The sequence below is a fragment of the Meles meles genome, chromosome 4 (assembly GCF_922984935.1).
Source record: "Meles meles chromosome 4, mMelMel3.1 paternal haplotype, whole genome shotgun sequence".
In the NCBI taxonomy this organism is placed as follows: domain Eukaryota; kingdom Metazoa; phylum Chordata; class Mammalia; order Carnivora; family Mustelidae; genus Meles; species Meles meles.
Genome location: NC_060069.1, coordinates 126,085,457 through 126,112,173, shown reverse-complemented (window position 1 = coordinate 126,112,173; position 26,717 = coordinate 126,085,457). Strand labels below are relative to the sequence as shown.

General features: G+C 33.3%; 1 protein-coding gene across 3 annotated transcripts in view; it reads left to right on the top strand.

Moving 5' to 3' along the window:
* Window positions 1-26,717, top strand: part of CADM2 (cell adhesion molecule 2) — a 1,108,651-nt gene that overhangs the window by 218,777 nt on the left and 863,157 nt on the right. The window lies entirely within an intron of this gene.

The window sequence follows — 26,717 nt, the reverse complement described above, 5'->3', positions numbered from 1 at the left end:
AGTATATAGGACTCTTGAAAGAAAGTATAATTTAATTATTTTTCTGATAGACAAATAGAAATTCAAGTAACCTCAGTCTCAAATTCCTCATGTAAATTTGAAATAGTTATACAAAATGGTGATTCAGTTGTCATTCTCTATGCAACATAGGTTTTTGCATATCATATGCAATTATAACATTATGAAATTTGTAATTAGTGTGATCATATCATTAACAAAAACCAATAATATATTATTGCATTTTTGTGATTGGCAAATCTCCAGACTGTGTTGAAAACAACATAGAAGTCTTTGAAATGCTTTGCAGTTTGAATGCATTACAAGCAGTTTATTTGTTGGGACCCATAGCTGAGTAAATAGTCATTTGCCAGATGACATTTGAGACATATCTTAAACTCCAGTAAAAAATTGGTAAAGCAAGCTGGGAAAGGGGTGAAAAGCATCTGAGACAACAGCAACCACATGAACAGAAGTGTCGAAGCAGAAGAAAGTTCAGTGAACACTGAGTAGTAACTCTTAGTATACTAACAATCAGTGGATAAGTCAGTGGCAGTCAGTCAATGGACAGACTAAATGACATAGAATTTGTAATTTATTTGGAGAGTAAAATGTACCCTTATGATTTTATCCCCTCATACCATAAAGCTGTGTATTTAACATTAAAAAATGAATATATAACATATCCACATACTCTGGTCTCCCCGAATTGAGAACGGCTATAGTTTAAAACATAAATACTATAAAAACCCTTATTTATTTGCCTCTGCAGTTTTAATAATTTCATTTAAATTTTATGACAATCTGCATTCACATAACAGCCTAAAAATAAGTTTGGTATCTTGTCAAAAACTTTGGCATCAACTTCAATGCTTAAAAATTGATAGCAGTAACTGCATGTGTTATATTTGAAGAAACAGCTACTGTGAATGGATAGACAGAGGAGTCATTTGTCCTTTTCTTTGCCTTCTTTGCTTATCTTAGATACTTTTCACGTGAAATCTTGGGGTAGCTATGTGAAAGTGAGCTGCGTATGGATGAAAATTTAAAAAGATAACTGGTAGATATTGACAAGTATCATAAAATGTTAAGTCAACTTCCTGGCATTGTCTTTTCCAAAGATTTTAAAGAGACAACATTACAGACAGTATCAAGGTATAGTTTATAATTTCTCCCTTGAGAAGAGGGGAAATAAAAGGAATACTGAATGACGTTTGGGTAAATCTTTGCCTCTGAGTCCATTTGTGACTCTGGCTCTAACCCCCAATCAATTGTCAGACACAGATCTTTAAAATCCTAAATACTCAAACAGCAGCCCTTTAGGGGGATGCCTGCTCTCACTGAATTCCAGTATTCAAGTTAAAGTTTCCTCCATTTCCTGATAGAGGATGCTGCAAGAATACATCTCTTGAGAGTTGTTCAGAATATAATCAGGCATGTCTTGATTTGTATAGGCAAATCTCTGCGATTGCTTTATTATTTCTTTTAGAATGAGAATCTGCCCCAAATGAATAAACACAGTAGGATGTGTCCTTATTTGGGGATTTGTCTTTCACATGTTTAAACATGGTAATATTTATACATTATTATTTTTGTGAAATCGTACATTTAACATGAAGTTTTTATTTCCATTTTTAAGTGGTGACATTCCTTTCAAACTTGGAAAGAGCGTGCAAGACTATTTTCATCAAAATACATAATACAGAAGCAGTCAAGAACTATTATGTAATATTTTTCATACATTTAGTCTTGAATGTTAAATATATTTTTCATGTATGTAATCTTGATATCACATGGAATGGAAAATATCAGAAAATACCTCCAAATCTAAAGGTCCACAGTTATATAATAAAGAATCCCAGAATATAAGAGGATAGTAAAGTATTTTTGTACTAAGTTTACTAACCGGGGACTATAATCAGCTCCCTGACCAATTTCAAAAATTAATTTCTAGTTCATATAATCACAGCTCTAAAATTTCACTTATCTTTGCAAACCTGCAAAACACATCACAAAAGATAAATGTTAAAAACTACATCTCTTCCATGAGATGATATTGCCAATTTCTTATCTAAATAAAGTTAAATATACTCACAAATCTTTAAAGAGAAATACTTAATTCAATGATTTAAGAAAACTTCAAGAACTTAAGAATGCATTTAAAAAGGAATTCTCACTCTATTTTAAAAATTACTCTTAATGCTATATTGCTCTGAGCTTTGCTTAATAAATTTATAAGAGCAAATAAATATTTTTTCATATTGATATAACATATACTTTAGGGTATATAATTTTAGTAGGTGTTTCTTTTTAGTGACATATACTTCTCATAGTGAAAAACTTCTAAATATTTAAAGATTTTTTTTGCTTCAGTATGTTTTAGGTAATGAAGGAATGTGATGAGTCCGTGATAAACATTATCCTTTAAGATATGAAATTCATACCAACTTAAGAAGTTACATGTTTAAAAACATAGGCAAGAGTCTGTAAACATGTCCAGGTTTCATTTAAAACTGGTTACTATTTTTCTGAAAGAGTAAGTGATACAGTATTTGCCTCTTAGGAAAATTAAATTACTAACCAGTAATTATAGTTCTCTGAATGTAATATTCTCAGTGGATTTATATTAACTATCTTGGGGCATTCTGGCACAAGTTCTCATAGATTGTTATCTTATAAATTTGTCTAGTATCTTTCTGTAAAGGCACTTTTATTTTTCCTTCTTGGCTGTTTTTTGATGTAGATTCACTTAAGCCAGATATAGTTCTTTAAGGCACAGGAAGTTTGAAATATAGTCCCAAGTTCATAATGTCATTTGTAGACGTGGCATTAAAATCAGTACCTAATGACTCTCAGTGAAGCTCTACTTCATTACATTGAAGCTGCCTTTGCATTTGCCTTATTATGTAGCAAAGCAATGCAAATGGAATGTACTAATCTCTAGAAAACAAAGATCTTAAAACACCCTTTACCTATACTATCCCATTCGTTGTAATTTTTTAAGCTTTTAATTCAGATGATGTGTCATATATTAAACTGTGTATTACTTATTAAATATATATTATAAAAATATATATAGCATAGAAATTCAGTTACTATATAATGAGATAGAAAGCATAATATATGACTTGGTTCTCTAGATTCTATAGTAAAATATTGAATCATAATTGTTCTATTCACAGATATGTGAACAATAAAAAATACCTTTTGAGGAATCATAAATAGTAAAATGCATCTTTCTATTGAGTCAAATTTCTCTATAGTATAATATAGTTAAGGAAAAACTAATGATTTTGTTTATAAAGTTGTTTTAGGGAAATTTTAGAATAATAATTTAAAAGTTTGAATTCTTCTAAATTCCAAATGTTTGTTTACTATTGCCAAGTCAAAATGTATTTTCTTCCACTCACATCCAAATCAGCATGTTGAAATATTGTTTCAAACAAAACAAACAAGGGGCACCTGAGTTGCTCATTGGATTAAGCTTCTGCCTTGGCTCAGGTCAGTATCTCAGGGTCCTGGGATCAAGTGGCATCAGGCTCTCTGCTCAGCAGGGAGCCTGCTTCCTCCCCCCCCCACCCCCCACACTCCTCCGCCTGCCTCTCTGTCTACTTATGATTTCTCTCTCAGTCAAATAAATAAATAAATCCTAAAACTAAAAACAAAAAACAAAACAACAACAAAGTCATGAGCTAACTCATCAACAGAGAGGAAGGAGTACTTGTATTTTTACAAGTATTTTTACTTGGACAGTAATAATGCCAATCACGCAATGGGTTTTATCCTCATTTTTCTAGAGCAACATTCAACTTATTTAGATTGTATAGAATAAAATTAAAAATAGATTTATCTACTTATGCGATCATCTGGTAACAAATGTTCGATTTAGAAAAAAATACTAGTAACTAAATATTCTAAAACAGATTTTCACACTATTGAAGCATGCCTTAGTTTACTTAGAAATAGAAATTAAATCACTAACCAATAATTACAGCAATTATTATTGCGTGATAAGGAGTAATTATTTCCTAAAGCTTTTGCCAATATATTTGAAGCTGTGAGGTTAACTTTTATTTCAAATGAACATTTTTGTTTCTTATTTTAAAAAGGATTGTTTCAAAAGATTGTTGTATAAAGCCTGACTTTCATATAAAAGTTTTGAAACTGACAGGGGAATTAGAGGACTCTTCCCTCAAATAATGAATCATAAGGTGGAAAATTCAGTATAAATCTGAATGAAAATTCCCAGCTCTAAATTCCACTTAAAATTTGGGAAATATTTATTATGTAATTACTAAAAGTGGTATTTCAGAGTATTTTTACTTGATTGGGAGAAAAGTAGACAAGAAAATGGGTATACCTTCAGGAATGGAAAGTCCTACCAAGAATTAGGCTCCTTTCATCATGGAGCTTGGAATCTAAACAGTGAAAGGCACTAAGATCAAATGGAACCTTTCTATTACTGCATAGAGAGTGGTCATGTTAACTGTAATGTTTATAAGTTATTTTGGAAAGCATTATAGTGTGCCTAATTTTCCATACTCTAATTTTTATAACATTATTGATAATGCCTACATGGTATTCAAGTGAATATGTTATTACAATAATCTTAACATTTGATTTTTTCTAATTGTTCACCATTTACATAGTACTTTGAGAAATATAACTCAGACATTTAAAATACATTTTATTTTATAAATCAAGGCAAATTCATGGTGATTATATTTGTTTTTTTTTTAAAACAGCATCTTTGCCTAAATTTTATCTAATCTGCAAATTTGCCTTGCTGGTACTGATGCCATGCCATCATTTTCTTTCTTTATTATCTTAATCATATTTTGCGGCTCCATGTAAATGTGCTGTACATTCTGAAGTAAGACTGAATGAATATATCTCAGATCACTTTCAACACAACCTAGGTTTTACCTTTTGTAAGTTACCACATTCATCCTTCTTTGTATTACTTTTTGAAATATTAGGTAATGAAGACAAATTCCATGCTAATTATCTGGCATACAGCAAACACTTAATACATATTTGAGAAGCCAATGAACAAATACAATATTTCTAGCAGTTATTCAATAACAGCTGATTTTAGTAAAAATTTTATTATATTTTTGTTTCATTCAAGCCTGAGTCCGTGCATCTGTGTTTATTTATGCAATTGTGCTTCTAAGGGTTCCTTTCTTAATCCTCATACTAAATTAAATGTATTGTCTATAAATAATTTTTATGTAGACAAAATGACATTTGAAACTTAAGCAACCTCTTATCACTCTTTGTCAGGATTATAATGTAATATGATGAAAGGTGATTTCCCTAAAGGAAGTAAAATGCCTCAATGTTCATATTTTTCTGTGAAAACCACCAAAGGAATTTTGAAATAAGATTGCTACAAACATATAATGATTTTCAGTGTACTGAGAAAACAGTTCATCAACTGAGAAAAACTATTACAAGACTGTAATAGTACTATTTTATCATGGAAAATTTTTGTCAGAATTATTCATTCACAGAAAATATCAAGCAAATTATATTTCTTTGCCATAGAGAATTCAAAAGATGTTTTCTTCTGAGCTGATAATATGGTATTATTGTCAGAAACTAAGAGACCTCAACAAAAAAGATGGCCCTACCATATAACTAGTGTCAAAAACAATAGTTTGAGATCGACTACTTTAAAATTAAAACAACATATTTTTTAGCTCTCTTTTGCTATTTAATTGGAGTCTTTCCAACATTTCCGTTCATGGGTCAAATTATTTATTTACCTAGGAATACATTTTGCAAACAATTTACCCTCAAGCCTTTTAGAGTAAGTTATGCTGCAGAAAATTAGATGTGTCCTGGGTAAAATAGTGTGATTTTTTCAAAGGATCTGATGGTGGATTGGTAACATCTGCTTTTAAAAAATTTCCGAAGGAAATGCTTTGTGCCTTTTCCCTGCAGTGCTGAACTTTGAGGCTTGGTATATTTGTTTGCCCTTATGTTGGAAGGAACTGACTCGATCTGCTTTGAGAGGAAAACAATTCTTCGTTTGGACATATCTCCTTAGTCCCACTTACCTGAGTAAGCTGAGTGTTTAAACACAAATTTTGGTTAAGATTCTTTATACAGCAGACTTTAATTTTAATACTACTTCCAGCTACAAAGATCACAGAAGTACATAAACCTGCTATAATTTGGTAAACAGTATGACTGTTTTACTCAAGTACCAAAAGCCTGGAATATTTGTGAAGGAAATTTGTTTCCCTAGATAATCAAAATCTTGTACCTAGACCAAGCCAGATTATTGGAGCAGTGAAATTAGATGACAAGGTCCCTGAAATAACTGTTTTCACTGATTTTTTAAAAAAAAAATATACATTAAATATGTTGGAAAGCAAAGGTAAAGTTTTCTAAAACAAATAAGCTGTAGGTGCACACTTTTTCTTTCAAATGGCATTATTCTTGTCATCTTCCACTTTATTGTTGAATAGATTGCTAGAGTCTATAGAGACATTCTAGTGATTTACACCCCAGAATTCTTAGCTTGAGTATTCTTGAAATGATGTAGTTAAAAATAAATCAGCCAACATCATTGAAATATACTAAGTCCAGAAATTTTTTTTGAGAATGACTACTGGATTCATGATAATTATGGGTTAAAAGCATGTTGAGATTTTTTTCATTAAAAAAAGTAGAATCATTGTTTTTCATATGTGTTGTATTTGTAAGTGTTTCTTATTAGCTAGTACAACATGACAGAATGACAAATTTTGTAGGAATAGAACAATGTGTATCTTTATACACATATGCAGTCAAAAATAGCTTTTCTCATTTATTTAAAGTGCTTTATGCACACCAAATAATCCTTATGACCTTCCACGGAAGTAAGCATTTTAATCCTTATTATAGAGATGAGACACAGAAAGGTTTATCTACTTGCTTATTGACAGACAAATGTAGAGGTGGAACTTAGATTAATCATCTATATTTGGTTCTTACTCATTCCTAGGTAGCCTCATATAAGTAGTCATTCTTATCAATAGATTTAAGGATTAAAGGATTCTGTATGTATGGTTATATCTTTTTTCTTATTTTAGCAAAAATTTAAGAACACAAATATGAATATTTTACTTACTCATTGAAATATAAATATAATTTCAAATAAACACCATAGGGCAAACTCGTGGTATGATATAGAGTCTCAAGTAGCAATTGCTTATAAACATTATATACAATACTGGATTTATTTTTCTGTCTATAAAACCTCATGATTTGTTCAAATTTATACCCTAGGAAGATTATATAAAAGCTGATATTGTATAATAAATTTTCACTTATAGCTAGCAATATTTATCTTTTACTTTTTTGTTCAATTTATAGAAATCTAAATAAAAACTAAAGTTAAATTCATTATCCTAACAAATTAGTTTCATATTACTTACTGTGCCTTTAAGTAATTATTTTTGTACTACAGCACTGCTTGCTGTCAAAAAAAATTAGGTTACCTGGGGATGAACATTCTCTAATGGGAAGATCACCAGACTGCAGTCATGGGTGAGCCCGGTTTCTATTCTTAGAATCACCCAATAATGCCCAGTCTAATCTTCTGCAAGACTTTTTAACAGTCTTCACTTTTGTTTCTTTAGTTGTAAAAAGAGAGTTCAATTCAATTCAACACATATTCTGGTTACCTACTAGCAAAGTAATATAAAAAAATAAGGGGACACAAAAGCAAGAGGTCATAGTCCTCCTTAAGATACTAAGTATCCAATACAAAGACATTACAAAAACAACTATTCTAGTGAAATACATAGAATTGATAGAATTCAAAGAGTAATGATTCCTTTGAGTAAGTGAGCTCAGAGATAATTTACCTAAATGCCAAGTGGTTAAAGTGGCGTTTAGATTTTTGAAGTGATAGACATTGACTGGTAGAAGTCTTAAGGAGAAGAATCTAGGTGGGGGAGACAACATGAGCAAAGGCTCAGGAACTGATAGTTGGAAGGCTGTGGGGTGGTGACGTGATGGTATATGGAGTAAAGAAAAACATTCTGGAACTAAATTGTGAGAGTCTTTTTTTTTTTTATTAAAGATTTTATTTATTTACTTGACAGACAGAGATCACAAGTAGGCAGAGAGGCAGGCAGAGAGAGAGGGGGAAGCAGGCTCCCTGCTGTGGGGCTCATCCCAGGACCCTGGGATCATGACCTGAGCCGAAGGCAGAGGCTTTAACCCATTGAGCCACCCAGGCGCCTCATAAGGGATTTTATTTTTATTTGACAGACAGAGATTACAAGTAGGCAGAGAGGCAGGCAGAGAGAGAGAAAGGGAAGAAGGCTCCACGCTGAGCAGAGAGCCTGATGCGGGGCTCCATCCCAGGACCCTAAAACCATGACCTGAGGCAAAGGTGGAGGCTTTAACCCATTGAGCCACCCAGGCACCTCAGTGTGAGAGTCTTTTAAGATCAGGCTAAGTAGTTTGAACTTTCTTTTGAGGGCAAAGGCTGCACCTTGAATGTTTTAAAGGATAGATCTACGTAATCATCTGCATCTACCATTGCTGCTATTGGAAGATGCTCTCAGGCTGCTGCTCTTAGGGGCTGTGTGTGTGATGAGGTGGATGATCTGGACGAGGATGATGGTAGTGAGGATGAAGTACTACACAGATTTATGCATGTATGTGTCTGTATATGTGTGTGTATGAATGTATATAATGTATTAATAACAATAACATATTCAACCTCTGAAATTTTCAATTCTTGAAATTTATGTATTTGCACGTATACGTACACTATACATATCTATGTATTTCAGAATTGAATAGACAGGGATTGACAAATCACAGGTTGAAGGTAAATAGGGAAGAGACAGTATTACTTTACAATTATGTAAAAGATTTCTAAGATCGTTTTGTAAAGCAATTCAAAATCCCTCAAAATAAAGGATTTCATGTAATTATAAATAATTTCAGCTCATTTATGTGACAGTATAGGATGTTTTATTTTTGAGTGAGTTTTTTCTTTTCTGCTCTAAGTGTTAGCAACTCACTTAATTCAGTCTTTCTGCTAAAGATTCTTGAGTTTTCTCTTGACCAAATGCAATATGTCTCTCTGACATTTTAGAATGCTGAGTCATCATTTTTTGAAAGACTGACAATTTGATACATTTCTGGACTATCGTATACACATGTACAAATATAGCTGGCAGTCCATAAACACAAACTGATGAGATATTTTAAAGAGTAAGGAATTTTATTTTATTTAAAGAAAATTCACTGAAGCATAAGCGAATGAGACATTTGAGACCAGCAGTAGTAGGAACAATTCAATCTCTAAGGCTGAAGCTACAGGCAAAAGTCTGTTCTTAAAACAATTTATTTCCAAATAATGTCTGATTCTTTTGTATGTCGCATGTGTAACTGCATATCTTAGTTGTGTTGCTGTTAGCAATCATTTTGGTTACATCTGACTTAGACCGTTTTGTCCTTAGGGTAAAAACTTTGTCTTTTTATTTTCCATATAATATTTAGGAATGGCCTTAGAATCAGATGAACACAGGAATTTTAAGGAATTAAAATGGTCATTTATTTCAACCTCCTGGTCGGAAAAACCTTTTGTGATAATTGTGGCTTCTTATTCTATTATTTATACTTGAAATTGGACAATGAGCTCACTCCTTTCCAAAGCAACCCACCTCATCATTGTGTAGGCCTCTGGATTTTTAGGAAGTTCAGCATTCAACCAAGCTGGAACCTGCTTCATTTTAACTCCTAAACATTGGCTCTTTGCTTTTTGAAAAACGCAGGTGTGCTCTGTGTTTATTTATTTATTATTTATTTGTTTGTTCATTTATTTGCTTTCTAGCTAGAAATTCTCAGAAAAATGAGATACCCTGTTTGTTGGAGAATTCTTTATTGTTTCCTACAGCATTAATGTGGGTTTGATTTTCCGTATAAGACAATTTCTGTTGAAGTTTCTTACTACCAGCTGGCTCATGTCTTCATCGAGCTTTCCTTTTTCTTAAGCAGTGAAATAAGGGTGGAAGGGTGAACTTAAGAGAACCAAATAGCTGAACTGACAGTATTTTGCCTTTTAATCACTCTTTATTTAATGTAGGCATTAAAATTTGCTATAAAAATGTATCTACTCTTTTATTACTAAATTTCAGTATTGACCTTAAGAAATTTGGGGTATTTCACAGCCATTATTGATTCTGTATAAATGTAATGAGAAGGAAAAGGGAAGATAGAAGATTGACTTCATCTAATGAAATGATGATGTATCAGGATCAGGAAGTGGGAATAACAGTACATCATTTTTGCCCTATGTATTAGTTTGCTTTGTAATTCAAGATATTGTTGTTCTAGCTTGGGGAGAACAAGAACAATTAAACAAACAACGTGATGAGCAAAGGACTCGAATAGATCTTTCTCTAAAGAAGATATAAAAATGGCCAATAAGGTCACGAGAAGCGGCTCAGCATCACTGGTCTTTAAGGAAATGCAAAACAATGGGATAACACTTCATGCCCATGGAAATTGCTATTATTAAAAAGCAAATAACCCAACAATAGCAACAACAACAACAACAACAAAACCGAAAATAGCAAGTATTGGAGAGTATGCTGAGAAATTAGAATCCTTGTGCATTGCTGCTGGGAAATGGAAAGTATTTTCCAAATTTACCACGTAGAAAAAGATAGGGCATTACCTCCAAGAATTCAAGATAGAATTGCCATATGATCCAACAATTCCCCCTTAAGGTGCATAGCCAAAAGAAGTGAAAGTAGAGACTCAAAAGACATGTGTATGCCCATTTTCATAGCAGCATTATTTACAAGGTGGAAGCAACTCAAGTGTCTATTCATTTCTAAGGAAAATGTGGTAAATAAATAAAATGAAATAATACTCAGCCTTAAGAAGGAAGGAAACTCTGACACACGCCACAACATGGATGAATCTTGACGTATTATGCTAAGAGAAATAAGCCAGTCACAAAATGACAAATATTTTTATGATTCCTCGTATATAACATTTCTAGAGTTGTCAAACTGATGGGGACAGAAAGTAGAATGGTAGTTGCCAAGGACTGGGGAGGGGAAGGAATGGGGAATTACTGTTTAGTGAGTACAGAGTTTCAGCAGGGAAAGATGAAGAAGTTCTGGAGATGGATAGTGGTGATGGTTGCCCAATAATGTGAGAACTGTGCACTTAAAATTGTTAAAATGGTGTATTTTATGTTCTGCGTATATTACCACAATTAAGAGAGGTAATCATTTATTTCAGTAAAAACTGAAGCAATGCAAAGAGGAGAGTAATGAAAGTAGAGGAAATACTAATAAACGTGCATGTGTGCATGCGTTTGTATGTGTATGTGTCACATACAATAATTTGTATACATGATACTATAGTTGATATAAGTCCTGTCTGATCTTATGATACATGGAACATTAGAAAATGGAAATAGTCATGATAACAAATCAGGGACGCCTGGGTGGCTCAGTCAATTAAGTGTTTGACTCTTGATTTTGGCTCAGGTCATGATCTCAGGATTGTGAATTGAGTCCTGAGCTGGGCTCTGCACTCAGTTTGCTTGGAATTCTCTTTCTCCCTCTTCCTCTGCCCTCCCCACCCCTCCCCCTGCTCTTTCGCTCTTTCTCATTTTCTCACTCTCACTTTCTCAAATCCAAATAAGTAAATAAATCTTTTAAAAAAATGATATTTAAAACTGTGGATTAGACCAATGCACAATCTTAACAGTTGCATTTAATGGGTTTTGAAAAGTTGTCTTGAGCATTCTGAGAAAGCCTTGCCTTTATCATGCAATAAAGTCAGTGACTGCTCTGTCACTTTGTAATACTGCAGTCACTGTGAGCCATAAACCTTTGCCAACTCCGAAAGATGATCTGTAGATTTATATCTAGTCCTCTTTTGATATACTGTGTTTTCTGTTATGCAGGTATTGCCTTTATCCTTGGATTGTATAAGCTAAGTCAAAATTAGGTCAATCCTATTAGGAATAATTTTAAAAGTGATATCTTTGAAACAGTTTTATTCAATGAGATATTCTTCGATGAATGTCAGAAACCTCACTTTTTTCTATCAGTGATGTGCAGTTTGCTGTGGGGTTTTATAATTTTATGAAACTGATGACTTGATTGCTTTGGGGAAATTCACATGCAGATTTTACCTTGAAGAGTCAAAAAGCATTGCTAAATGATGGATCAAGTGTAATGGGATTAAGGATTTTTTCCATCCTTTTTATATTAATTACCCATCCATAAAGAGAGAAACTAATCACCCTGTCCCTGACTAATGCTCTGTAGGCTCTTGATATCTGTTTGATGAAACTATCACAAAAGATAAAACTGGAAAAATTATTTTCTACTTTAGATACGCATATAACACTAGAGTTGGCAGGATTTGAGTCTCTGAGACCAAATGAATATGAAGTGATGAGACACCACCTCGCATAGAGAAGCAAAACATCACAGCTATCTTTGATGTTGAACAAAAGTGTGATATACATCTATATTTCTAAAAATAGATCTGGATTTCTAAAACCAGAGTCTTACTGCTCCTTAATCAGGCTCTGATAAAGCTGTGGTCACTTGCGCTCCAGCTGAGAGAGGACATGTACATACAGGATGGTGTGAGCTCATTCTCTATCCAGGGCAGTAGTCTGTGTATCCTGCTTAGGCCTAACGAGTACTAGAAATAAGAACTGTCTAAAGTTTTAACCTAAGAGGATATTTGTTCACCTGTTGTCACTCACTTCTACATATACAATCTTTTTTTTTTTCAGTTATTCCATGTGCAAAATGATACTCAAAACCTGCTGTGGGAGAAATACTCCATTAGCAACTCCTGGTGTAGTGGTAGCTAAGTTCTCCTCTATTTGTGTGAGTGAGCGGCCATCTACTTTCAATAATGTGATCTTGATTAGAGATTTAATATTAGAAACGCAAAAACTTTGCCTGTACTCATGTTGAGAAATAAGTCTACAACCCTATATATAGTTAGCTACCATCTGGAACTGATAATAATTTTATGTAACGCTAGGATATATTATAAATAAACACAGAGGGCAGTTATTGTTCCTTCCATATATGCTAAATGAGCATTAAATGTAGGACTTTGGCTAATGTATATTTCAATGGCTTAAATTAAAACTAAATCTTAGGTAATAAGAGGTAACAAACTATAACCTGAAGAATATACGATTTTCTTTTTACTTTTCTTGAATTTCCATAGTTGTTAAACATTATATATAACATTTATGAGTCAATAAAGAATTTTAACACATATATAAATATTGCTTGCAATAATACCTTGGAATAAGCTTTAGAGTTTTAAAAAATATTTGCTGAATTCTGTTCTTTACTATATCTTTGGGGAACATTTTTACTAATAATTTACAATAGATTATGCTATACATTTTTTAAAATGTATAGACAAATTTAGAAATTCTGACAGTGGAGGTCTGTGTATTCACAATCTCTTTTCTTTTTTAAAGATTTTATTTATTGGGATGCCTGGGTGGCTCAGTGGCTTAAGCCTCTGCCTTTGGCTCAGGTCATGATCTCAGGATTCTGGGATCGAGTCCCACATTGGGCTCTCTGCTCAGCAGGGAGTCTGCTTCTCCCTACCCCAGCCTGCCTCTCTGCCTACTTGCCATCTCTGTCAAATAAATAAAAAAAATTTTTTTAAGATTTTATTTATTTATTTGACAGAGATCATGAGCAGACAGAGAGGCAGGCAGAGAAAGAGGGAGGGGGAGCAGACTCCTTGCTGAGCAGAGAGCCCGATGTGTGGCTCCATCCCGGACCCTGAGATCATGACCTGAGCTGAAGGTAGAGGCTTAACCCACTGAGCCACCCAGGTACCCCTCACAATCTCCTAATTCTGGAGGTTTTGGATTAAAAACTAGCAGAAATTTGCAAATAAGTTTATTTTGCTTATGTTTAAATCCAGAATTTTAAGTGTAATAAGGTCTTTTTCAACAGACTATTATTGAAATGCATGAATTTAAAATGGTTTACCTTGTTTTTGAACATTTAAATGGCTCCTATTTGTATATATTTAGTCATTCTTAAGTTAACAAAAAACTATAAAAAAATCTGAGTCTACTTAAACCTCAGATAACTGATTTACTTTGAAAGTTCTCTTGAGAATAAAAAAACTCTGATAACTTTACTTTCACAAAAGGAATACAGCACTTATTTTACCATTTATACTTGGAATGCTACAATTGCATAAAAGTATAATTTATAATTAAAGTAATTAGAATCAATTTAAGATTATACATGTGAATTAAAAACATTTTTACAAATTTTGACACAAGTCAATCAAAATATACAAAATAATTCCATGACTGAATAAAAGGAAATCAATACAATTATTTTTCCTGATTATTCAGTTATTACTAATGTGTAAGTGAACTCTTTGAAAATGCAGTGATGCATTATCTGCTTATGAAAGCATATGAATAACCTCTGCACATATGGCAAAGATGTTTAAATATATACCTTTGTTCTTTTTAAATTTCTTTTCGTTTTACTGATTATCTTTCAATCGACCCCATAAGCTGCAGTAAACAACATGCTCTATCTACATCAGCGTCCTTTCTTTTCTGAATGTTGTTTCTAATGAGTGGGCAAGGAACATACATATTCATATTCGCAAATTTAGTAAAATTGAGAAAAAAGGTGTGTAAAAATATGGTGTCCTATAAAGCATATAAGATTTAGTACATGGTTTTTATAACAACTATTCTGTCTGTTTGTTTAAAGGGTTTTTCTGTTGTTGTTACTTTTGTTTCCTTCTTGCATTAGTGATACTTAAAACAAAAATTGCTTTTTTTAAGACATGAATGTGAGATCCATGCCAAAAATATGCTCCTCTACGTAATTTCTGTTCTCTAAATTTTCTGAATATATAGTATCTAGGGCCATTAGGATAGGTTTTTTTTTTTGTAATAAATTATGAATAGTGGAAAATATTTAGAATGAGGTACTACTCTCTATTTCAAATCTATATACTGAAGTGTTTAGAAGATGGTTTTGGACAGATTTCTTTCACATATGCCTAGAAATTGACATTATGAAATTGAAAATATGGACAATATGTGGTCAAATATATGAAATGAACATCAAGTGATCAAATATATGTAATACAACCTAAAATGCAAAAGTAAATTTTGTTTATATTTTGCATATATAATACAAAATCAGCCATCTTACTGTTTATGTTTAGATTATCTTTTTCATTTAATAGGATGTTGAAATGACATTGTACAAATTCAGCTTCATTCATTTGAGAGGATTACTTTAGTACTTTATTCACATTTATAATCCTACAAATATTTACTGAGCACTTACGCTATGCAAAGCCATACTGAGGGCACTAGGGATATAGAAGTGTAAAAAATACAGTGCTGGAAATACAGAAAAGTACATAAAAATGAGTTATTGATATTATAATACATGGTAAAATATCTTTGTTATCTTACATTCTATCTAGCTGGGTGATCAGACAAAAAAAATAAGTACAATATAGAGTATGTTATATAGTGGTAAGTACCTCGTTAAGAAGATGACTTTTGCTACCTGAAGGAAGCATAGAATTAGAAGAGATTTTTTCAGGCTGAAAAAAGGAGAAAAAGCCTACCCTACTTTTTCTCACTTGTCTACTTCTAAAGTTAGATGTTATTTTTCTCTTAATTTAAATGTTTAGTTTTCACTATTGCTGTTTAGAATTCGCAAAGTTCTGCAGGGTTTCTAAAGTACTATTAGAAAGCAATCCTCATATGACAAAGCTTGAGGAGAGACTGAATTGGAACACAAGCTATGAGACAGAGACTCAGAGAGAGAAGAGAGAGAGATTGACCAAGCAGTCGATTGAGATTATGACAAACATGATCTTGAAGGTCAGAAGATTCAAAAGGCCAACACTGGGCAATATCTGTATAAAAATTTGAGGAACTGATAAATGTAAACTGTTCTAAGAATAAAGAATGAGAATACAATTTAGGCTTCTAATATAGAGAGCTATTTTTTCTGATGTTAATCAAGTTTTTATTTGTTATCCAATACTTCTTGAAATGTAATCCAGAAGATTTTAGTTGAGGTAATGACAAATCTTTAGGGAATTTGTGATATTATTACTTCCAGGGTGTAAGTGATTGGCCTCTAACAGAGAATGTGATAGAAAAATTTCATGGAATTATGTAGCGGCAAAAAAAGAGGATCTATGATTCATCTCTGAGGAGTTTGTGCATAAGATGCACAGTAACTGAACAAATAGACCAAAAATTTCCTTGAAGACTTAAATGAATACAGCAACTCTGAATAGAAAAATTGACTGATAATATAGGAATAATCTGATGACAGTTCTATGAAGACAAAGTAGAATATGCATACAAATGAGCATGCCACATCCATTTAAAAAGTCAAAAAATTGATATTTATAAGACTGAAATGCAACTGGATTTTTTAAAGGAAGTTCTCCCGAAAAACACATTTCATGGTTCTTTAATTCAAGTATTCAATTAATCAATAAAAATCTATCAACTAAATGGGAGGTACTTCCTCCGTTTTGACAAATGAGGTAAAAAACAAAAATGTGTAAGGGTGCCTGGGTGGCCCAGTGGGTTAAGCCACTGCCTTCAGCTCAGGTCATGGTCTCAGGGTCCTGAGATCGAGTCCCGCATCAGGCTCTCTGCTCAGCAGGGAACCTGCTTCCCTCTCTCTCTCTCTGCCTGCTTCTCTGTCTACTTGTGATCTCTCTCTGTCAAATAACTAAATAAAGTCTTAAAAAAAAATGTGTAAGATCCATCCATCTTCTGGAGCTCACCTTTCTTTGAGATGAAGAAAAAGAAAGAACAATTATATAAATAATAAATTAATTAATTAAATAATACACATATGTACATAATATATATTCTTATATAGATAATATGTCAATATTACTAAGAAATAAAATGGTAAACTAAATGCTAAATTAATGGCAGATTTATAAAGAGAGAAACAGGATATATATGCATCACTTCAAGTGTGTCCCCCCAATTACTTATTAATTGTAGTGCTTTTGACATATATCCACAATTCTTTGACAGTACTTCTTTCAGGATGAGATGCTTAATTCTCCTCCTCTTCAGTGAGATCTGGATTTAGTGACTGACTTCTAATGGAGTCTAGAAAAAGAAAAATAATAACCTTATGCTGGAGAAACCTAGCAGATACCTTAACCAAGACATCCAAATTAACCAGTAATGTCACATTGGTATCTGTAGCCAATAGTATGTTATGTTAAGAAAGGAATTGGTCCTTTGTAGTATTCTACCATAAAATCCACAACTCCATCTAATCATAAGAAAACATTAGGTGATTCCAAATTAAGGGACATTCTACAAAATACCTATTAATTTTCAAAGGTGTCAATGACAAGGAATCACAGATTGTAAGAGATGAAAGAGCTATGACAAATAAATGCAACATGGTATATTGGCTTGGACATAAGAACATAAAATTTAATTTTGATTAATGTACTACCATTATATAAGATCTAACATTAGGAGAAACTGGAATAAGAATATATGGAACCTTCCAAACTATGACTACACCTCTCTTGCAAACCTAAAATTATGTCAAAATAAATCACTTTTACAATGAAAGATTAAAGTTAACAATTGTTTTTAGATAAATGCTTTCCATCCTAGTGATCTGTATATTTTTCTTGTGAAGCTCTCATTTTTAATCTACAATGGAAATTTATATTTCCCCAATAAATCTTATAAATATTATATTGCTGTTTAGAAGTCATTTTATTTTAATTTTAGTGACTCATGTTTAGACTGTATCATTAATTCTCATGGCCCCCCAAATCAAGTGAATACAATTCAATTATATAAAATGTTATATGAAAATGGCTTTAAAAAGTATGCTATGTATAATTGCAATTTACACAAGATGCACTCTGAATCCTCCTTTCCAGATGATGTAAACAAAAATGATACTCTCAAATTAATACTTAGCTTTTCAGAGATTTCATCAGTGATGCTGGGGAAGGATTAAGGCATTAGAGGCTAAAATCTGTCAAGTGTGGTTATGCATCTGAGATTCACTTACTGAACCATGAACACACTTTTATTATTTTCCATGAAAAATTCACTTCTATAAATCAATGCTGCATGTGACTATTAATACCAACAGGAATAAAAATAGAGCATGTTTGTGTAATACATTCTGTTGTTCTTGTTTGTAATCGTGGTCCTGAAATATTATCCTATGAGAAAGCACGATAGGATAATATCTTCTCCAAATTTATTTAAAGATTTCACAAAGAAAAAAAACAACAAGCAATATGTTCCATTTCAATATGTAGCTGGGTTCTGGGAGAAGCCAGATGCACAGTAATTTCCATTCCTGAGACACTTTCTAACTTGCTGATGATTAGCCCAATCCCACAAGTGCCTTCAAAAAGCTCTTTCTGCTGAGACAGCTATTTGAATTAATGGCTATTTTTTTATGTTCAGATTTGAAGATAATAAACCAATCCCTTCATAAATTTTACTATTTTGTATAAAGTTGAACTATATCATGCCCTATGAAAAGAAAAATATTTACTTATTAGATTTTAGTACTACCTTATTAAAAAAATAAAATAAAAATCTATAGTCTATAGATTACAAAATCCATAATGTGAGACCCAATTTGCAGAACACAGTTTCAAAATAAGGAATGGGATATTTTCCTTATTGTTGTGACAGTGATGATACAGTAAGAGAAAATTACAACTTAATGCAATCAATTTAATAAGCATTTACTTACCAAGACCTGCATTTTAGAAAAAGTGAAGGCTGAGCCTTTATACATGAAATAATAAATGAGTTAAATTATGTCTTAGCTGTAAAAGAGGTATGAGAATAAAGAACAAAAATAGAAAAAATAGATGTTTAAATGACAGAATATGAATAAAACAGTTAAGTAGGCAATCAGAGGGTTAAGGGGTGAGTTGAGAAAGTAAAATGTCACATAAGTCAAATAATGGAAATAATTTAAGATGTATGTGTGAGAGGCAAATAAATACCAGTAGGGATAAAGATAAGAACCAAGAAAGATATTTAGACTTTTGATTGAGAGACTATAAGTGACCTTCGGAATAAGGGTTTCAAAGTATTTGTGAGCATGTTTCCTAATGGTTAAGAAGCCAATTAGTTTGGCAAGAAATGCAGGGGTAGGCAAGTCTTTTGGTAAGTGGGATAATTAAGAAAATGATAATTCTCCTAATGGCAGCATTCCTTTAACTACATATTACATTTCTCAAGGCTGAGAAATAACCCAATATTTATTTGATTGTTTTTTCTCTTTTTTGTGATGAAAATATGCCAATATGTTTTGTTCCATTTTGCTTATTATTTCCAGTTCCTCAAAGATTGTTAAATTTCTACTTTGTTCAAAGTATAGTCTTGGACACTATGGTGGTGCTAAATAAACAAGATACATTTCCTCTTCTTCGGAAAATACTAATTTTAAAAGGTATTTGAGAATAACAGTAAAAAGTATAGTGTAAAGAAGACCGTGCTCTAAAAAGACAGAACATAAAATAGTTTCTTTCAAGCACCGAGGAGGGGAAAACATCTCGAGAACTTGGTTGAAATCAGCTTGGTAAGAACTTTCAATGCCATGCTGTAGAAAATGCAGTTTATTGTGTAGGCAGTAAGGGTACCATCTGCGGTTGTAATCAACTCTCATTTTTATGTGTGTGTAGAGAATTAAAGATTGAATCAGTCAAGATAAACATCCTAGACCACAGTTCAACTTCACTATGAGATGGATGAGGTCATTTCAGAGCTTGGACAGTTTAAGGGAAACAGGTGCTTTTGTGGTACCTTCAGTAGTATGCTCTCACATACTTAGCACATTGACTTTGAAACAACCTTACAAAGTGTCAAAGCGCTAAGTCTCCTATAAGAGAAACATAACCCCAGCTCCCAGACGGATGACAGATAGGGTATTATTTTGGCATCCCAGGAGAATATAGTGGGAGTACTCTCCTGAATCTCAAGGTGGGAGAAAAGAACCCACAAGGGTTCTCTAGAGAAGATGCTCTATCTTTTTTTTTGGCTAGGATAAATCTGGAGACAGTTCCCAGCAGTACTGTGACTAATGTTCTTGGAAGGAATCATCTATATATTGATCCAAATAAAGAATATTTATTTTAAAATTGGCATCTAACTACTCTTTCTGCTCCTCCAGAGAAAAAGGGGAAAATGTGGTGGTCCTCACTGGAAATAAGAGAATATGTTATCCAAAACACTTAACAGTCTTCTGTACTATTAAAATTTTTATATAAACCAGGAGTAATTAAAATATAATAAAATATGCTATTTTTCTTATAGTATGCAGTATAAACCCTTAACCCATGTAACATTTTGAAAGATAAGTTCACATTATCAATATGAGTGTATAAATAAACTTATTTATAATAATAATATACGACATATTTAGACATATTGTGCCTACTCTGCACATTCCCCCCCAGTCATAATGCTGATATTTTCCTGACAAAATGAAAATGGAACACATTACTCTTGTTTTTGTATGATAAAACATGAATTTCCTCTACAATGGAGCCTCTGAGGATTTGGTAAGAGAAGTTGAAGAGGTATGAAATGCACTTAAGCATCTTTAAAATAAAAGTCTTTAATAAATGGGAGCCATTTGCTTCCAGCTGCTCTTAAGGATAGCAGCCCACAAGGGGAGAAAATACAAAAATGAATGGATGCTTAATAAATATTTGTTGAATTAAATTGAGTAACTAATTGATTATTCTTCAACCACAAAAGACATCCTGGAGCTTTTAGAAGGAAGGTATTATGGCAATTTAGCTTGATCTATGTAACATTTATTACAGAGCCCATAAGTAAAATGTCCTGCTATGGTAAGACAGCATGCCTCAGAATGGGATTTGATAGGACACAGGTATTTGAATATGGTTGCAGGGACAAGGTTGCTGGCAATATAGAAGATTTTTTTTTTAAATTTTATATATTTTTGAAAATTTATTTATTTAAGAGAGAGAGAGCATGAGTGACCACAAGCAGGGGGAAGGGTGATGGGAGAGGGAGACAAACAGACTCCCTGCTGAGTGCCGAGCCCAATGTGGAGTTTGGTCCCAGGACCCTGAGATCATGACCTGAGCTGAAATCAAGAGTCGGATGCTTAACTGACTGAGCCACCCAGGGACCCCAGAAGATTTTAAAAGTAACTTTTTAAACTAGAATAAAGGAGATGGCAGTTGCTGACACCTAATAAATCCTTAGATTTGTTATGAATATTCCTTTTTTCTCTTTCCCATTGAGGATGGGAAATGAGACAAATCCACAGAAATTATTGTCTTGAGCATCTAGGAAAGACCTCATAATTATGTTCGAGAACAATGGTGGAACGGTGTTATCGGTCACATACTTGATTTTGAAAAGAAAAAATAGAATACTTCACAATCTAAAGTCCAGCAACTAATAAGCATGCAGATAACATAATGACATTAGCAAACCACCCCACTCCCCCCCCCTTTTTTTTAAAGAGAACTTTTTATTACTTCCATGCACCGAAAATTCAACAGTGTACACTTAGCCCAGTTTGGTGGTGAGTGCCTTAGCTTTGTCTTTTCCAGCTTAGCAATGTAAGCCACTGACTTTGGACCCGAGACATTGCCTCCATGGTGACAGCGATTTCATCATTTGTCATTGTACTTGGTCTCGATAGCTCTCGTCAGCTCAGCCAGAGCTCCTTTGTCTTCCAAGGTAACTTGTGTGAAGGCAACAGTGGTACAGGTCTTCCTGTCCACCAGACTCCCCAGCCTGGCCTTCCCCTTGATAATGCCATAGAGAGCCTCCAGTCGTCTCGTTGGAGACAGGAAGACAACCATCTCAATGTGATCAACCTCATGTGCAATTACTACCAGCTGAGCTTTCTTCTTTTCCACCAAGGTGGTAACAGTATTAACCCTAGCTTGAAGGACAGGCACCCTCTTAGTAGGGACATCCCCTTTGCCAGAGCTTTCTTCTTAGTCCAAGCCAACAAACTCTGATTCTTCTCTTGCTTTGTCTCTGGTCTGTATTTGTGGGCCGGCTGAAGCAGCTGAGTAGTTGTTTGGTGATCCAGGCTTGGGTAAACCAGTTAATGGAAGGGGCGAAGAACTTTTAGATGTTTACAGAGAACAACCCTTCACCTCTGTAGCCAGATATAGCCAGAAATAGCAGGGCCATTTGACAGAGCAGATGAGTTCCCTTTTGGGCTAGATGTTCTGTCTTATGCCAGAATTCTTGGGCCTTTTCTCACACAAGGGATTGAACACCTTTTTGGCCTCCTGCTTCTTCATAATGGCAAGGCAGGATCACTTTCTTCCCCTTAGCCTTCTTTCCTTTGCAGCATCTTGGATGGCTGGAAGAGAGAAAACAAACCCACTTTTAAAAAATCTTTTTTTTTTTTTTTTTTTGAAACTACAGATGGTCCCCCACTTAACATGGTTGGGTTTTTTTGTACATCTTTTTTTTTTTTTTTTTTTTTTTAGTGGAGGCTATTTTTATTTTTTTTCTTTTTTTACATTTTTTCCCCATTTTATTTATTTTTTCAGCGTAACAGTATTCATTCTTTTTGCACAACACCCAGTGCTCCATGCAAAACGTGCCCTCCCCATTACCCACCACCTGTTCCCCCATCCTCCCACCCCTGACTCTTCAAAACCCTTCAATTAAAAAAAAAAATCATAATTAGAAAAATCTGTAGATACTTTATTACCTCCAGAATGTTCTTTCATTATATTTATCATAATTTATATCTTTACATGGTTTAATGGTTGCCCTCAGAAACATGTACTAGCGCAACTTAGATTTGGGGCTGGATCTTCCTTGTTTTGAGGACAATCTTGTCCACTTTAGGATGTTACCAGCATTTCTAGCCTATACACAGCTGATGCCAGCAGTAGACCCTCCCTAGTCCTGACAATCAAAAATGTCTCCAGATGTTACCAAATGACTCCTAAATTGCACCGACCAGGTTGATAAATTACATGTATGTAGTTCTGTGTTTATACTGTAGAGCTAAAAGGACTGATAATTTCTATGAATACGTTAAAGGAAGGTGAGATTTGTTTTAATATACTTTGAAAAATTAAATTGTTATTGTGTTAGTATTTGTTGAATGACTACTATATGAGGTGTCTCCTCATGTTCTTATAAAACAATGCAAGTGCCTTTTATAAGGAATAACAATTAAATGTAAAGCACTGAACTGGAGTCTTTATACACATTCTTTAATTCTTTTTTTAACATTCTTTAATTCTAAAAAAAAAAGTATGTATGGAATGTACATCTCACAGTTAAAGAAATTAATGTTCTGGGGACTTACGTTGTCTAAGGTCACACAGTTAGAACCCAAAGTCAGCTCCTCGTTAAAACAGATGCCTTTCTTTGTAGTACGGTGAAATTGCATGGCTTAGCAAGCTGGAAGAAAATATTCTATCATATCTATGTTTTATAGGCCACCAACATAATATTTAACTTGCTATTGTTTTAAAGATTTCCCAATAGTTTGAGACTTTCTATTCATTGAAATTTTAAAGCAAGGTAATATTAATAATTTTTCCAAACATTTTTAAGGTTCCTTTTGAGAATTTTTCCATTAATAAAACTCAGATACAAAATAGAAATGTCCCATCATAAATTTAAGAACCTCTTTACTAAAACTATATTAAATTTGTTATTTGAAGGAAAATATTGGATTATATTATTCATTTGTAATTTTGTTTCTTTGTCATTTAGTAAATGCTTAACATGCTGATTTATGAACCTTCTCTTTCCTGAAAGAGCCAAGGTAAATTGCAATTGGCAGTTCTGTAAAGGAGTCTAAATTATTTTCTTTCATGAGTAATATGAAAAATTGAAGTGTAATTGATGGTCATTAAAAACCAATGTGGATTCTTATAAGCACAGAAATAGAAACTCTTGTCTAAAAAAATAGTAGCTGAAAAAAGTAATTTTAGTGGATTTTAAAAAGTGCAAACATATCCCTTCAACAAATCTTTGCAGACCTTTAGGCTTTTTTTGGAGTATTTTGATTAGAATAATAAAGTGATTGTCATATTTCATTGACATAAGATGCACATTTATTTTTTACATTTTAACATACCTGTATTGTGAAGCATCTTAAAATCCCAGTGTATCAGAGTGAAATTAGTATTTTTTCCCTTACATAAAATAATGATGCGAGTTACCATTGATGTTTACATTCAATAATTTGTAAAACTTAATGAGATATTTTAAAACATGTCAATGCTTAAATTTTTGATTCTAGAAATTTGGATTCCTGTGTTAAATAGTTTAGATAATGGCATTGGTTGCTAATTATAATTTCTGTTGGCTATGATTTAATTTTATAGTAGAAGCCTCTGAAAGACACATATTTCTAAAATATTTTCAACATCACTATTCTTTGCTGTCATTTAAAAAACTTATTTGTTCTTTGTTTTTGTCTTAATGCTATGTGTATCCATAAACCATTTGAAAGATAGTTGATAAACCTTTTCAGAAATGCATGTTTAAGTAACATGTTTACTATAACAAAATTACTTTAAGTAACAAAATTACTATATATCTATCAGATAGATTTATCAGTTCCAGTTGTGGGTTTTGGCTCATTGCAATTATGTGAAAAATATTTGTTAAAATATGAAAATGATAATTTTGCAAAGGTATGATTACTTCTGTATTTGCTCAGGATATTTTCTGCTGATTTTTTAAAATAATATAAGCACAGGACTTTATTGTATTGTTATATAGTTCATATAGTTAGATTTCATTTTCAGAATAGATGGAATTCTATATGTGTATTTCTTTTTTTCATATTTGTATGCTCATAAAAATATCCTGTACATGTCAATCAGCATAACCTAGTTTAAGCAGAAATATTATTGTAGGATTACATTTGGTTATCTGTCTTTTTCTAAGCATGAAAAGCCCTTGATATTATATCTTTTAAGCAAGCATTTTAAAAATGAAGAGCAAATAGACAAGGGTTTTGAAGTTTGCATCTGTTGATGCAGAAAGTTAGCTATTAATATTACATATATTCAAACTAATCACAATTTATGGAATTAACTATAAGTGAAACCATGTAGAATGACATTTCATGCTTTTGGTTTCCTATGACTTGAAAGGGAGTTGTTTTCCTCTGACAGATTACAGAGGATTTGGTATCAACTTTCCATTCCTCAAATTTAGGTTGCAAGCTTTTTTCTTTTTCTTTTTCAAAACGATAAGTGGAAGCACACTGAACCTTGAATAAATAATTTTTGCATAATCTAAAGCTAAAGCAAATGAGGGATTTGAAACAATTGTTTAGGTAATTTAAGTTCCAATCAATAGCTCGTTTTGATAGAAAAAATCTATTATGCTTATCAAGAGGACACATAAATAAACTGATATGCATTTATGTTCTGAAATAAACAGTGTACAGCACTTCTTGGGTATTACTTAGTTCTACTATTTTTTTTTTTTAATATTTTATCTATCTGACAGAGAAATCACAACTAGGCAGAGAGAGAGAGGAGGAAGCAGGCTCCCTGCGGAACAGAGAGCCCAATGTGGGGCTCGATCCTAGGACCCCGGGATCATGACCTGAGCCGAAGGGAGAGGCTTTAACCCACTGAGCCACCCAGGCGCCCCTCTGGAAGCTACTATTTTAACAGCAAATGCATGGATGTGCATGAGCACAGATAACTCCGGTTAAATTAAGTAAATGAGGTAGATTTGAAACAACGAACATTTACTTTCTCATAATTCCTGTGAGTCAGGAATCTAGGCAAGCCTTAGTTGGGAACCCTGGCTCAAAGCCTCTCCCAGAGCTGTAACCAAGGTGGAGACTGGGGCTATAGCCATCTCAAGGCCCCACTGAGGTCCATATCCAAACTCACTCTCTCACGTGGCTGTTGGCACACACCAGGTCCTTGATAACTTTGTCTAGAGATACCAGTTCTCCATTGGGCAGTTCACACGTGGCAGCTGATTTCCCTCAGCAAAAGCAAAAGAGACCGAGAGAGTGAGCAAGACAATAGCCAGAATCTTTTGTAACCTAATCTTGGAAGTGTCATCCTATTACTTTTATTATTTTGTATTCTTTAGAAATGAGTCCCTAGGTCCAGACCACACTCAAAAGGAGAGGATTACAAATGGGATGAATATTGAAAGGCAAGGGTCATTGCAGGTCATTTCAGGGGCTGCCTACCACAGCACCACCAGCCCTCAGCGGGGTTCCTGTTCCCTGCTAAAGCCGAAGTTTTTCTTCTTTGCTCTTTGTAGTTAGGCACTTCTTTTCCCTTAATAAATTTCTTTTGTTTTCTGCTTTCACCACATTTTTTTTTTCTATCTCCTGTAAAGTGTTATAACCATTCTTCCCCATCATCAGAAACGTGAAACTTCACAGGCACATCTCCGTGTTGAAATTTATACTGTTCACCTTCTGAAAAGTGTTGTCTCTAAATGCCAAGGCTGTGCTGTGGTTGGGTTTTAAATGAATTAAGGAAATTAATAAGTGAATTCTGTCCATGAAATTATATTATTCCCCAAACTCACACAAAATTAGTGGCTGCAGAAATTTAAAAGAAAGGTGATAATTTTGAGTAGGGCATTTTTAGAGAGGGCAGAGAACAAGAATTGGTGGGTGAGTATTGAG